The sequence below is a fragment of the Bombus huntii genome, chromosome 18 (assembly GCF_024542735.1).
Source record: "Bombus huntii isolate Logan2020A chromosome 18, iyBomHunt1.1, whole genome shotgun sequence".
Classification (NCBI taxonomy): domain Eukaryota; kingdom Metazoa; phylum Arthropoda; class Insecta; order Hymenoptera; family Apidae; genus Bombus; species Bombus huntii.
Window position 1 is genome coordinate 5,022,774 of NC_066255.1, and position 12,309 is coordinate 5,035,082.

At 43.3% G+C, this 12,309-nt stretch overlaps 1 protein-coding gene across 5 annotated transcripts in view; it reads right to left on the minus strand.

Moving 5' to 3' along the window:
* LOC126875500 (uncharacterized) overlaps positions 1 to 12,309 on the minus strand; it is a 555,738-nt gene that overhangs the window by 244,607 nt on the left and 298,822 nt on the right. The window contains exon 1 of one of the 5 annotated variants that reach the window (XM_050638468.1): positions 7,687 to 7,902. The exons of the other annotated variants lie outside the window; for them this stretch is intronic. The gene's annotated coding sequence lies outside the window, so the exon portion shown is untranslated. Of the gene's footprint in view, positions 1 to 7,686; positions 7,903 to 12,309 lie in introns of those variants that run through there. 5 annotated transcript variants of the gene reach the window in all.

Below are 12,309 nucleotides of genomic sequence, written 5' to 3' on the forward strand. Positions count from 1 at the left end.
CTCTCCTATCTTACCGTAGTTAGGACAAAGACTGTTTGTCTGTTTGAAGATCTTAGTGTTTATAACGGCCCTCGGGCTAGCTCATTATGTACTGCGGAGATGCGTCGGCATCTGGTAACCATCATACCCAAAGAATAGGATCTGCGTGTGGCGAGCCACGGGACAGAAACCGTTGGAATGTTTACTGTCGCATGCCGCTACAAATATTTCTTATAAGGAGAGCTATAAAATTACTCCATACCTTTGTTAGACAAAGCGTTCATCCCGTGACTGCGGCTACGTTCGGCAACTGGTTGTCGCCTCGAGCTCAAACTTATTATCACAAATCTCGAACAAATACAATCGGGTCGAATGACGACAATTGTTTAATGATAAAATCTAGATTACGGTGTTGAGGGATTTTCCCGAAGTTCCAAAGGGAAGGCTCCGATGTCCTTTCATCTCCGACACATATATTATAGATATGTATTAATAGTCGCACAATTTTTTAAGGAATTAAGAAAAAGACTGAGCTTATGACTTATGAACTGAAGTATCAGCCATAATGCAACGATAGGCATTATAAGTAAGTCTATGATCAATATAATTATAATCATGATATCTGTAAAACGCATATCTTGAAAATCGAAAAGATAGCGAAATTATTTTTACCTAATTTTGTCTATTCAAAAACCTTTTATAACAAATGGCCAGAACGTTTATTTTCTTCTCAATTTTTTATATCTATTCAAGAGTATCCGGAATAATTTATTTAAAATTGATTTTCCAACTAATGGATCCTTATTTTCTTGGTCCGAGTTAGTCCGACTGTAGAATTTAGAAAAAAATAAATACAGCAATTTATAAATTACCAGAAAAACACATATGGTCAGATTCTTTCGATAAAATGAAATGTAAACTTGCTCTCGATGTCCTTAGTAAGGGATGGTCATATTACTTTACCGCTTCATTGACAGGATGCATACAGACAACTGTGGTTCAACACAATGCTACCTTCTTTGAAACGTTGCATAATGTGTTGGATAATTTAAATAATACTGGCACCCGTGATCCCATTCTCACGCGAGTTTGCTCCAACGAAGCAGATAGTTTGAAAAAACAATTACACGACATGAAATATAGTTTCTTGTTTCACTTGAAGATTTAATACTGTAATACTGTAAGTATTAATTAAGTGATCTATAAGTAATTGAACTCAATAGTACACTTCTGTGATTAACGTTAGATGTCAGTTGGGAATTCAATCTTAATGCAAAAAATTACAAAGTGTGGTGTGAAATATTGACTGCGTTGCGTGCACGAATCCAAGGGATATAAGAGTTATCCAAAATTTTATTAAATTATTTTTTTGTTGAAACTTTTCGTTACAAGTAATTATATGATGCGAACAATATATGTTTCTTAACTTTTGTCGCAAAATTTCCCGATTCAGTATTAATCTTACACGAGTCTAACCGGAAAAACGTATATGATTGCGATTTCATACATACACTGTTATCTTCTTACACTATTTTTAATTTTGTCCAATGTATCTCACAAAATAAAAAATACACAGTAATCTGCAAGCGATCACAATGTTTCACAACTTCTAACAAAAAGTGTATTTCAAATTTATTTTTATTGCTCAATTCTGGCCCATATATCAGTCTCTCAAGAGTTTGAATTATCAAACAGATTTCGGATACGGGGAAAAATAATACATTTAAGTTCCCCAGACACCAAACAAGGGAGATAAAGTTGCAGATTCCGCCGTTGCTATACCGACGAATAAGAGGAACAATGGGAGCGTAGGCCCATTAATTGATTCAAAAGCACGAGCAACACGTTGAAAACTGAAAGAGTGCAGTTTTTTACATTCATACCACAGGAGAACCATATAAATGGGATTGTAAAAAGTATGTGTGAGGATCACTTCCTGCAAAACGTCTTCGAAGAACTAGTTCTAGCATGATTTAGGTCAAAGTTGTTAAAGTGAACAGATTCGAAACTAACCATTTTCAACAAAACAATAAAAAAACTCGACACGTTTATCATGAAACTATCACTTGGAAGTGTGATAATGAGTCTGTTCCAGAGGCACTATATGCTCGGCAAGATAGTGACATGAGATATATACAAGAAATCCTACAGACTACAATGCAAGAACTCGAAGTATCGATTACGTTGCAGCGAACTGCAACAGTAAAAGAATAGCATACGGTGTGTGAAGTGTGTTACGCGATCACGCTCTGAACTCATGCCCGATAAACAGACATACAGTTGTTAGCCAGCAAACGAAGAACAGGAAGTCAGGCCCTATATAGAAGATGCTCAATTCATTTAGAAATCAAGAAGCGTGTTGAAATGACAAAGAAGCGGAAGAAGAGTAAAATAAAATCCTTCAACAACTTCGTAAGCCCGCCAAAGAGCTTTACATATTTTCACGCCTTTACGAACAATACTCCTGATCAAAGTAATCCCTTGACTCAGTAGAGCGCACGATGAGTATGGACAACATCGTGAACCTGATGGACAGCATAGACCTCTTCAAGGAATTGTTCCATGTTCATTTGACGGAGATGAACGCATTATCGCTAAGATGGCACGGATAAACTCTGACAGATTTACCACAAGTGACTTTGGGCTTCGAAAAAACTTCGAAATTGCGAAATTCATTACCAATCCGCTTGTTTCTAATAATCGTAGGTTACTACTGCTGCAGCCCCTGCAAGCTCTCTCGTTTGAAGTGGTCTTGCTGGCAAAGACGAATCTCACGGACAGGCATAAGGTCCTGTTCAATGGTCCTCGTTTCGAAAGGGTGTGACCACTTGAACTCGAAGTTCGGGAGCCGGACGGCTTTATCATTTAATTCATTTCGATTAGCATGGCATTTAACTTTGAAGCGATAATCACTAAACACGTGCAGACAAGGGTAAAATGGATCTTTCAGTTGTCACGATAAACCTAGCAAAAACGCGGCTTTTCATGTATTCTATTTTCGTTGCAGGCTCCTAAGCTTGTGTCTTGTCACAACGTTTTTGCCGAAGAATGAAACGGGCTTTTCGAAAAACTCTATCTGTGCGATACAATTTTTTTATGCCCGGTGGTGGTTATAACGCGAGACACGTTCCCTGGTGCAGCACGTTAAATAATAACAGATAAGAGAACCTGTGACACTGATTTAACTAGTAACAGATGGATCTGATCCTCCAATTCAGTGACACTGATTTTGATGGCATTTGATTTGTTAAGGCGCAGTCGTTCTTGGATTTGGTACTCTCGAAAAAGCTGGATATTTTTCTGTACCGAGCTGTCAGAATTTGATATCTCTGTCCACGAGGATAAGAACACTGAGAGAACAGTCACGAAGTAGAGATCGTCCTCCAGAACATAAATAATAATATTCTTTCGGCCCTAGAAGCTTCCATTTCAGCTCCCACATGGGATTTCAATTGCGTTGAGAGATATCTTTATTCCCGCTTCTGAGGTATGTTACATGACAAACATACTATCTCTCGCATCTTAAATCGGCTGAAGAAGCGCTTCGGCACACTATGTTACTCTATCCCATCGAATACGTAAGTGCTACAGAGCCATAAAATGTCGTGTCAGGAAGGCCCCTGATAGATTCACGAGTTCTCTGGATCCAAAGAATTAAAGATTCCAAAGGCATGTTTCCGCAAGTTAAACGAGTGCCAGGCAACAGGGCTAACCTCGTGATCTTTGTCCTCAAATTTTCTTCAGACGATTCTCACCGTCTTCTACAGTTGAACATCCTCCTGGCTTAGTGCGACAGAGCAGAAGATGCATCGTTACTGGTACCAAGCCGACAAACAAGTCGAGAACGTGACGTCTCCGCTGCTGCCGGCTCCCCAGAACTTACTAGTAACGCGGTGGGACACTAAGAATAAACGTGTACGCAACACGTGCTTCTATTATTCACAATTGTGTGCCGTGATTTCCTTTCACATTATAAACTGTTCTTTATACAGATCTTTAATTTCCATTGTGCTCGCGTGCTATTTCATCACTTTAAACGTGTTAAACTTGTTAGAATTTAATCTGAGAATTAAGATTAATAATCTGTGGAAGACACAATGTTTGTGTTGAAATAATATTATATGATATTTATTAAACAATTATTACAGGAAATATAAGTGAGTGTTGTGGAATGTAGACAGTTGGCTAGTTATTCTCAGACTGACTGACTTAGTGACCCATGGCCCTTGAAAAGGTTTTGAACCCCACTCTCTATGCAGTAATGAGTGTGACCTGTGTAGATGGCTGTGTGGCGTCACATGTGCCACGGAACCATCTAGTAGCTTCTCGACGTTCCCATTGTTCCATCCATATCCTTACGCTTCTTCCGCCGAATTCTCGAAAGAGTTAGCCGCCGCGGTACATCTCACGAACGCACGCTAGTGGGGATATCGTTGGGCAACGAAGGGAAGAATCCGTTCGATCAATCACCTCATCTGTATGCGACTAATATCGTTGTATTCCAACAAAACTTTTATCACTCGTTACAATAGCACTTGTTATTTGTATGCAGCCAAGCATTCTTTGTCCGGCCTTCTTTCTATCGCACGGCAAGCTTCGTGAATCCCGCAAGACTACTGGGTACAAATTTTGAATGTGTGCGCCGAAATGTGTGTGATGATCTTCTCAGGTTCCCAAATTTCATAACCTTGAAAATTCAGATCTTCGTTGAGTCGGAGCCGCTGGAACAAGGTCTATACCTTCACCCGAGGAAACAGGGCTAGTAAACGTTCCGGCTCTCATCTCACAGGAAATTATTTCACGTGGGTAGTAGATTCATTAACGATCCAATATAGGTTTCTAAATGGGAAAAGCTTATCTGGCTTCGATATCTTCACAGCTATATAGCTTCCGCAAAGATACACATTCCTTTTCTCTTTGATCTTCAATGAACTCTTGAACCAGCATATTTTCCTAAGATATGGAAGATACGGAAAGTGGTTTTCTTGCTAGCAAAGGCTAACAACAAACCAAATCCAGCCAGCTACAGATCAATGAGTTTGCTGTTTGCAGAGTATCTATTAGTAAGGTCTTTGAGAGAGTGGCACAGAGACTCATACTGTTTCATTGTAAAGAGACTTCCATTCTTTCCAGCCAGCAATTTGGCTTCCGGATCAAACACAGTAAGGTCCACGCAACGATAAAATTTGTGTCAGACGTCTGCTGGTAGGAAAACTCTCCTCATAGACCTAGAAAGGGCTTTTGACATGTTTCGGTCGAGCGGTTTGGTGTAAAAGCTGATACGATACGGTTTCCGTAAACATCTAGTTCAGGTGATTTGGTCCATAATCTCCGGAAGGTGTTTCATTGGATGGCGCAAGCTATAATGTTGTCTTCGGGGTGGATGGCGGGCTGCAACTGGGAACGTTCAACACTTCCACCCTATTTAATTTGTATTTTAATCATGTTTTGGGCCTCTTCCATCTCAATAGCAACCTTAACCTATGCGCGTTGGTATTTGGAGATGACCACCTGATTTATACGGCGGCAGTGTATACGTCAAAAATTAATTCCAAGCCACAGAAAGTTTTCGATCGAATTATGGTTTACTGTGGTAACTGAAAGTTCCGTATAAATACTAGCAAGTGCGAGTCTATCCCTTTCGGTGTGTGCATATCTAGACATTTTAATTTCAACCGTAATATGACGCGACATTCTCGCTAATTTCTTATCACCGACAATAGCCCCTATCCGTTCCGCATAAGAAAATGGTCAAATATCTCGGTATATATCTGTATTGCAAATTACAAATTACACAGCACATTAAAACGCAAATGTGAAATAAATCAGAAAAGACTTTTATAGCGAATAATGGTTCGTTCTCCTCAAAGCATCTCTGCGTGAAATGTAATCTTGTGTTGCACAAATTACTGGCAATAATCCTATCCCGACTTATGCCTATCCGATTTGGTTTAATGTCACAACGAGCCAGATGGTCCAGCTTAGGCGTTTCAAACGGAAATGTCCGAGGCATTGCATGGGACTGTATCGCTTGAGTTATTTTAGAAAGCAATACAAATATTTTACATAATTTTATATAATCTGTAGGACGCGGTGAGAGTGCCACGGACTCTCAGTTGATCTGTTCATGTTAGAATTAGCGAAGAATCGTAGAGCCAAAGCATCTTAATCGTCGATCAACTTTGATGGAGATTTATCTGATCCAGGTCATTACTTATATAATTTTTTAAAATGAATTCAAAATACAGTATGCACCACCTATTTTCCTCTTCAGGATTAATATTTCCATAAAATCGCGAACATCTATAAACCACGATAAATAATTTACGATTGCAATTATAATGCATTTTTATATGCTACTAAGAACACCTACACTTGCTTATATGCAGTGTGATGGATCCTCGAGAAAGAGATGGTATTTGTCAGTTATTTGTTATTTGTATCGATATAGAAGTGTAACGACACTAGTGGTTTAGCATTTTGGGCAACATGTCTGAAAGCTAATTTCTCTACGATTTAGATGATATTGAAATAGGCGAGGCTCAACTTTGTGGACAATTTTTTCCTATACATATAACTGGCGATCGTTAGTGTAAAAATTATGTACAAAAAATGTACAAACAAAAGGAATTTCTTGAAGCTCCATTGGGCAAAGTGCCACATTTCAAAGCGTAGTGGCACTAGTCAGAGAAAGAAAGGAGCGTATAAATGCGAATCTTGCCCCATAAGCTTCGGGAATCAGAGAAGATTATCCACCCATGAACGGCATGCGCGCCCTGCCGAAAGAAACGAAAAAAGAAGGGGAACGGACCTCCCAAACACGAAAAAATGGACTGTAGAAGAGGTAACTCTCCTGAAGGAGCTGGATGAAGTCTATAAGGACACCGAATATCCTAATGTTGCGATAAGTAAAACCCTTAGTAGCAAGACAGTAGAACAAATAAAGTACAAGAGAAAGAATTTAAATATAGCCAGTGAGGTTATGAGCCCTCAGGAGGTTGCCGAGGTGACAGAGGGAGGGTGTGATCCCATTAAATCAGGCAATGCGCGGACGTGCGAAGAGCCTGATATTAGCGGTGAAATATTTAATGAGGAATGACAAGATGATGAAAGTAATAAAATGGAAAAGCCCCAAAATAAGGGAAATAAAAAGAAAGTTAATTATTGCAACAGAAATTGTTCGGTTTGAAGGACCTCGACTAGGAAATTCCGGAGATTTATGGAGGGTACTTGAGGATATTGAGGGTACGCAGTAAGTATCCGAAGACATCTGGTTGCCATCTTGCCCGCCGTGTGTGGTCTGGTCTAGGTAGAGTGTTACGCGACGTAACACCTACCTTGGCTAAACTATTCGAGAAGATGCTCACGAATCGACTCCTTCCACTCCTAGAGGACTTGAAAACCACCACACAATAATTCCTAACAAGGACTCAGTCAGATACCTGGGCATGTCCCTGGACAGGAGACTAACTTGGAAAAAACACATCTCAGATAAAACGAAGCAACTAAAGGACAGACTAAAAAAATTCTATTGGCTCACGGGCCGACGCTCCAAACCAAACATACAGAATAAAATTACCCTCTACAAGACCGTAATAAAACCTGTCTGGACCTACGGAATCCAACTATGGGGAACAGCAAGTAACTCCAACATTGAAATACTTCAACGCTTCCAATCGAAAACGCTAAGATCCTTAATAGATGCACCTTGGTATGTTACCAACGAAACAATACATCGCGACCTCAAGATACCCACAGTCAAAGAGGAAATAGCAAAATATAGCGACAGATATAGCAAAAGAGTCAACAAACACCGAAACCCCCTAATCACTGGACTACTTGATACGACGGACCAGATTCGCAGGCTGAAGAGGCACTACCCGCTAGACCTAAACGCTAGATTCAATTAGTTATCGAAATCAAGTAATATTCACTTATTTATTATACTTACTTATAAATTATACTTATCTGTGAGGGGTGGCGGAAAGCGAGGATTTCTGCCCCTCTAAACCGAGAAGAAGGCTTCGGAGGAGCCCTACGATTAGTGAAAGGATGGAGGTAGGAGTGGTTGAGGAATCGGAGGGTTCCTTTGGAATTAGAGGGAGCGACCACAGTACGCCGGTAACAGGGGAAGGATTGGCCAACGCTAGAATGATGGCCAGGAGGGCGGTGGAGAGGAACGTCAGCGCGAAATCTGCGAGATCGGCTATGGCTAGCGAAGCCGAAGATAGCGCGAGAGACGATACGCAGACGAGTGATGTAGATGACGAGGATGTTTTGATTTCCAGGGCTGAGTTGAAAGGGCTCACACAAGCCTTAGCTGGAGTGGTCCAAATGTTTAACGTGGTTGTGAAGAACTCAAAGTTGGACAAAGATAAGGACGAGAGGATAAGGGAGATAGGCAACCAGATAAAAGGCATCCTGTCTTCCTTGGAGCAGTGTGGGTAGCACAAGGATAGAAGAAGGAGAAGGAGAGAGCCTGTCGAGGTTGAAAAGAGGACATGAAGAGAGAAGAGACGATAGCTAGGGGCGGATACCCAAAAAGAAAGATAGTATAGCCGGCTGAAATTATGAGAGATGAGGAGTATAAGAGGCCCCGAAGAGGAGAGGTCACATACGCCGATGCGTGTGGGAGGGAGAACAGAGCGATAAGGGGTGACTTCAGCGAGGACTCCGAAGGGTGAATAAGGGTAGAAAAAAGGAAGAGGAAGAGGAAAGCTCCCTTAGAGCAAGCTACCCCGATGGTGCGTCCGGGAAATAAACGGCAAGTTGGTGCCGAAGAGAGAGACGTACCAAGAAACAGGAAGAGGAAGGAAGCCATTCTAATTAAGGTGGAGGAAGGGAAGGTTGCGAATGGCTTCATGTTTATAAGAGGATAATGGAGGTGAGGAGTTCATTGGATGGAGCCACGGGGGTCCGTAGGACGAGAGCGGGCCACATCCTCATTGAATTTGACAGGACGGTGGTGGTTAGCGAGGGGGCGGCCACATTGAGAGCCGCCTTGAATGATAGTACGAAGGTGGCCGCTCTGGCGAACAGGGCGACCCTACAAATAAGGAACATTGATCCCCTCACCAGCAGGGAAGAGCTGGTGGAAGAGATCAGGTCGCAGTGGGGAATTGAGGAAAATGCGGATATAGAAGTCAAATGTATAAAAGCGGCCCCATGGGGCACGCAAGAGGTGGTGGTGGTCCTCCCGGCGAGTGGAGTGCCTAGTGCCGAGAGAGAGAAAAGAGGAGAGAGGAGAGGGAGAGGAGAGAGGGAGGAGGGAAAGGAGAGAGGGAGGAGAGAGAGGAGGAGTGACTGGGCTAACGATAGCTTCTGCAAAGCAGTTAGCTAGTGTTCGGCGGTGTTATAGGTGCCACATGTTGGGGCATGTGGCGGCAAAGTGTACTGTTGTATGTCATGGCAGGGAGTTGTGTAGGAGGTGCGGCAGCGCTGAGCATATAATGAAAGATTGTGATAAAGAGCCGAGATATGCCATGTGTTTGAAACATGGTTGCATAAATGCAAGGCATGTAACAGGTTCGTTGGTGTGCCCTACGGTACGCTTAGGTGTTAGGAATAGACGGGGGCCTAACTAGGGTCCTGCAAATAAATCTAAATAGGTGCTTGCTTGCGCAAGATCTAATGATGCAGTGCGCATGCGAAAGCAGGGAGGACATTGTGGTCATCTCCGAGCCCTATAGGCAGTTGCCTTTTTGGTTTAATGACGAGGGTGGGGATGCATCGATATGGGTCACCCTGTTTAATGGAAAACATGCGGCGAGCCAGACCCTGATAAGAAATGTAGGGATTGTAGGGGTCAGGGTTTGTGACGTGTTTTGCGTCAGTGGGTATTGTTCCCCTAATAAGAGTAAGAATCAGTTTAACGATTATTTGAAGGAACTGGAAGGGGTCATAAAGGAGGGGAGGAAAAGAGCACCGGCGATTATGGTTGCTGATGACTTTAATGCGGTGGGGGGGGGGGCTCTAAGACGGAACGTAGGGGAACATGACTGCTGGACGCTATAACGAGGAACGAGCTTATACCTATTAGGACGACGGGAAATTACTCCTTCCTGAAAAATGGAGGGACTAGTTTCCCGGATATACTTAGTGTTAATAGACGAATGAGGCTGAGTTGGAGGAGGAGTAGGGACTTAGATTGGTACTCAGCCTCTGACCACTTTTATGTTGAGCATGAGTTGAGGGATAATATTAAGCGGGAGGAGGTTGGCGCTTTTAAATACTTGACGAAAGAGATGGATGTAGAGGGGTTTTTAAACAAATTTGGCGGAGTCTATGACGAAAATGGTTTTAAATTTGACGAGACGGTATGCGGCGAACGACTGCAGAAGAGTCTGGAGCATACGTGTGCCGTGGACTCGAAGAGAAGATACCAGGCGAGTGCGAAGAGGAGCGCCAACTATTGGTGGAGCGATGAGCTCGCTAGAAGGAGAGCCCCGCGAGCGGTGGCGGTCCGCAAGGATGATGCCGAGGTCCTGGTTGCCGAATTCAAGGATGTTAGGAGGCGACTGAAAAGGGCGTAGCAAGGAGGAGAGTTGGAAGAGGTTCTACGCCACCTTAGATCAGAATCCATGGGGCAGGCCGTATCGTGTAGTGAGGAAGAAGATGATGCGGTCGGCGCCAATGGAGCCCCTTGGAAGAGATAGAGTGGAGGGAATCCTGGATGCCGTCTTTGTCACCAGGCAGGAACTACCGGCTACACAGGTTGAGCATCGAGGAAGTAGACATGAGGATGGCCGTTGGGAAATGCGATCCCAGGAAGGCGGCTGGAGTGGATGGGATTCCTGGCACTGTAGTGGGGTTATTGTCGGAGCAAAGACCTAGCGTGCTCCTGATAGTGCTCAACGGAATAAATACCCATGGAAAAATACCGGCGGTATGGAAAGAGGCTAGGGTGGTACTGTTAGGGAAGTGATACATTTACACTGTACATGTGAATGTGTGTGTAAGGGTCAGAGGGCGTCCAGGTCTTAGTTGAGACAAAAGACTGCCGTTAGAAGATTCTGGATAGTCGGTTGGCGACAAGCGTGAGTGCAAGACGTTCTTCAGAGTGTAATATAGATGTATAGCTGTTGTGTGTGAAATATAGTCAATTATTTGTATTTCCAAATCCTCGAATTTCCTTAACAGGTACTAATACCCAAGCCTGGTAAAGATCCTGCGACGTCATCGGCGTATAGGCCGATTAGCATACTGCCGGCGTTGAGCAAGGTGTGGGAGCACAAGCTGAAAATGCTCATAGAGAGGAGCGTTGGTCAGGATCCCTTCCATAGGGACCAGTATGACTTCAGGAGAAGGAGGGGGACTCTTGAAGCCCTGGATAGGACGGTCGCAGTTGCTGAAGAGTGCAGAAGGAAGGGCCTGGTGTGTGTCGTGGCCCTTGGTGTGAAGAACGCCTTAAACATTCTAAGGTGCGAGAGGATAATGGAGGAGGTTCGAAGGAGACGGCTACCGGGACGGCTACAGGAGTTGTTAGCAGACTATCTGGCTGAGAGGAGAATACACATACAGCAGAATACAGTGGCTGGTATACTGTCGTGACGGTGTCGTAAGGAGGAACGTCTACGCGGGGGTTCCGCAGGGGTCGGTCTTAGGACCGTTAGTGTGGAATCTCGTGTAGGACCGGGTGCTGGAGGCGCTGGACAGGGAAAAGGATACCGAAGCAGTAGCGTTCGCCGACGATCTGGCGGTCCTACTCAAGGTCAGAGGGTCCCAGGGCATCAATGAGAAGATAGAGGCGGTTATAGCCTTGGTCACCAGGTGGTGCTGCGAGGCTGGATTGCACCTGGCCAAGGAGAAGACGGTGGTTATCCTCTTAACAAGGAAGAAGATAGGATGATTTTTAACGTTGACGTGGGGGATGGGGGGAGAGATTAGCCGTGTTGTGAAGTACCTAGGAGTAGTGTTGGATAGTGCTATCAGTTGCCGTGCAAGCTGCAAAAATTGTAGAAATCAGGATCAAATAAAACGCCGTTTTATTTGCTAGATAACTTTTGCGAGAACTAATAAACATTTGAGGCTTGATTTCTGCACACTTTTCAAAATTAAGAAAAGTCATATTTCCACAAAGCTTCAAGTTCAGATACTCAATTGTATATAAATATGTAGCGGCACATGAGTAGAGGACAATTCAAATCATGTTGTTGTTTTGCCTCGGAGTATCAACATCGTTAGAACACCAGTAATGTAAGAACAAATAGACTCTGGGCAAAACAATGTCGCCGCTACGCATAACCGTGGAACAAAGACGAATTTGAATCTTCCGACTTCCCTCCGAACCAGTATAAATAAACCGACGCAACCGAAAAGAGTTGTGTATCT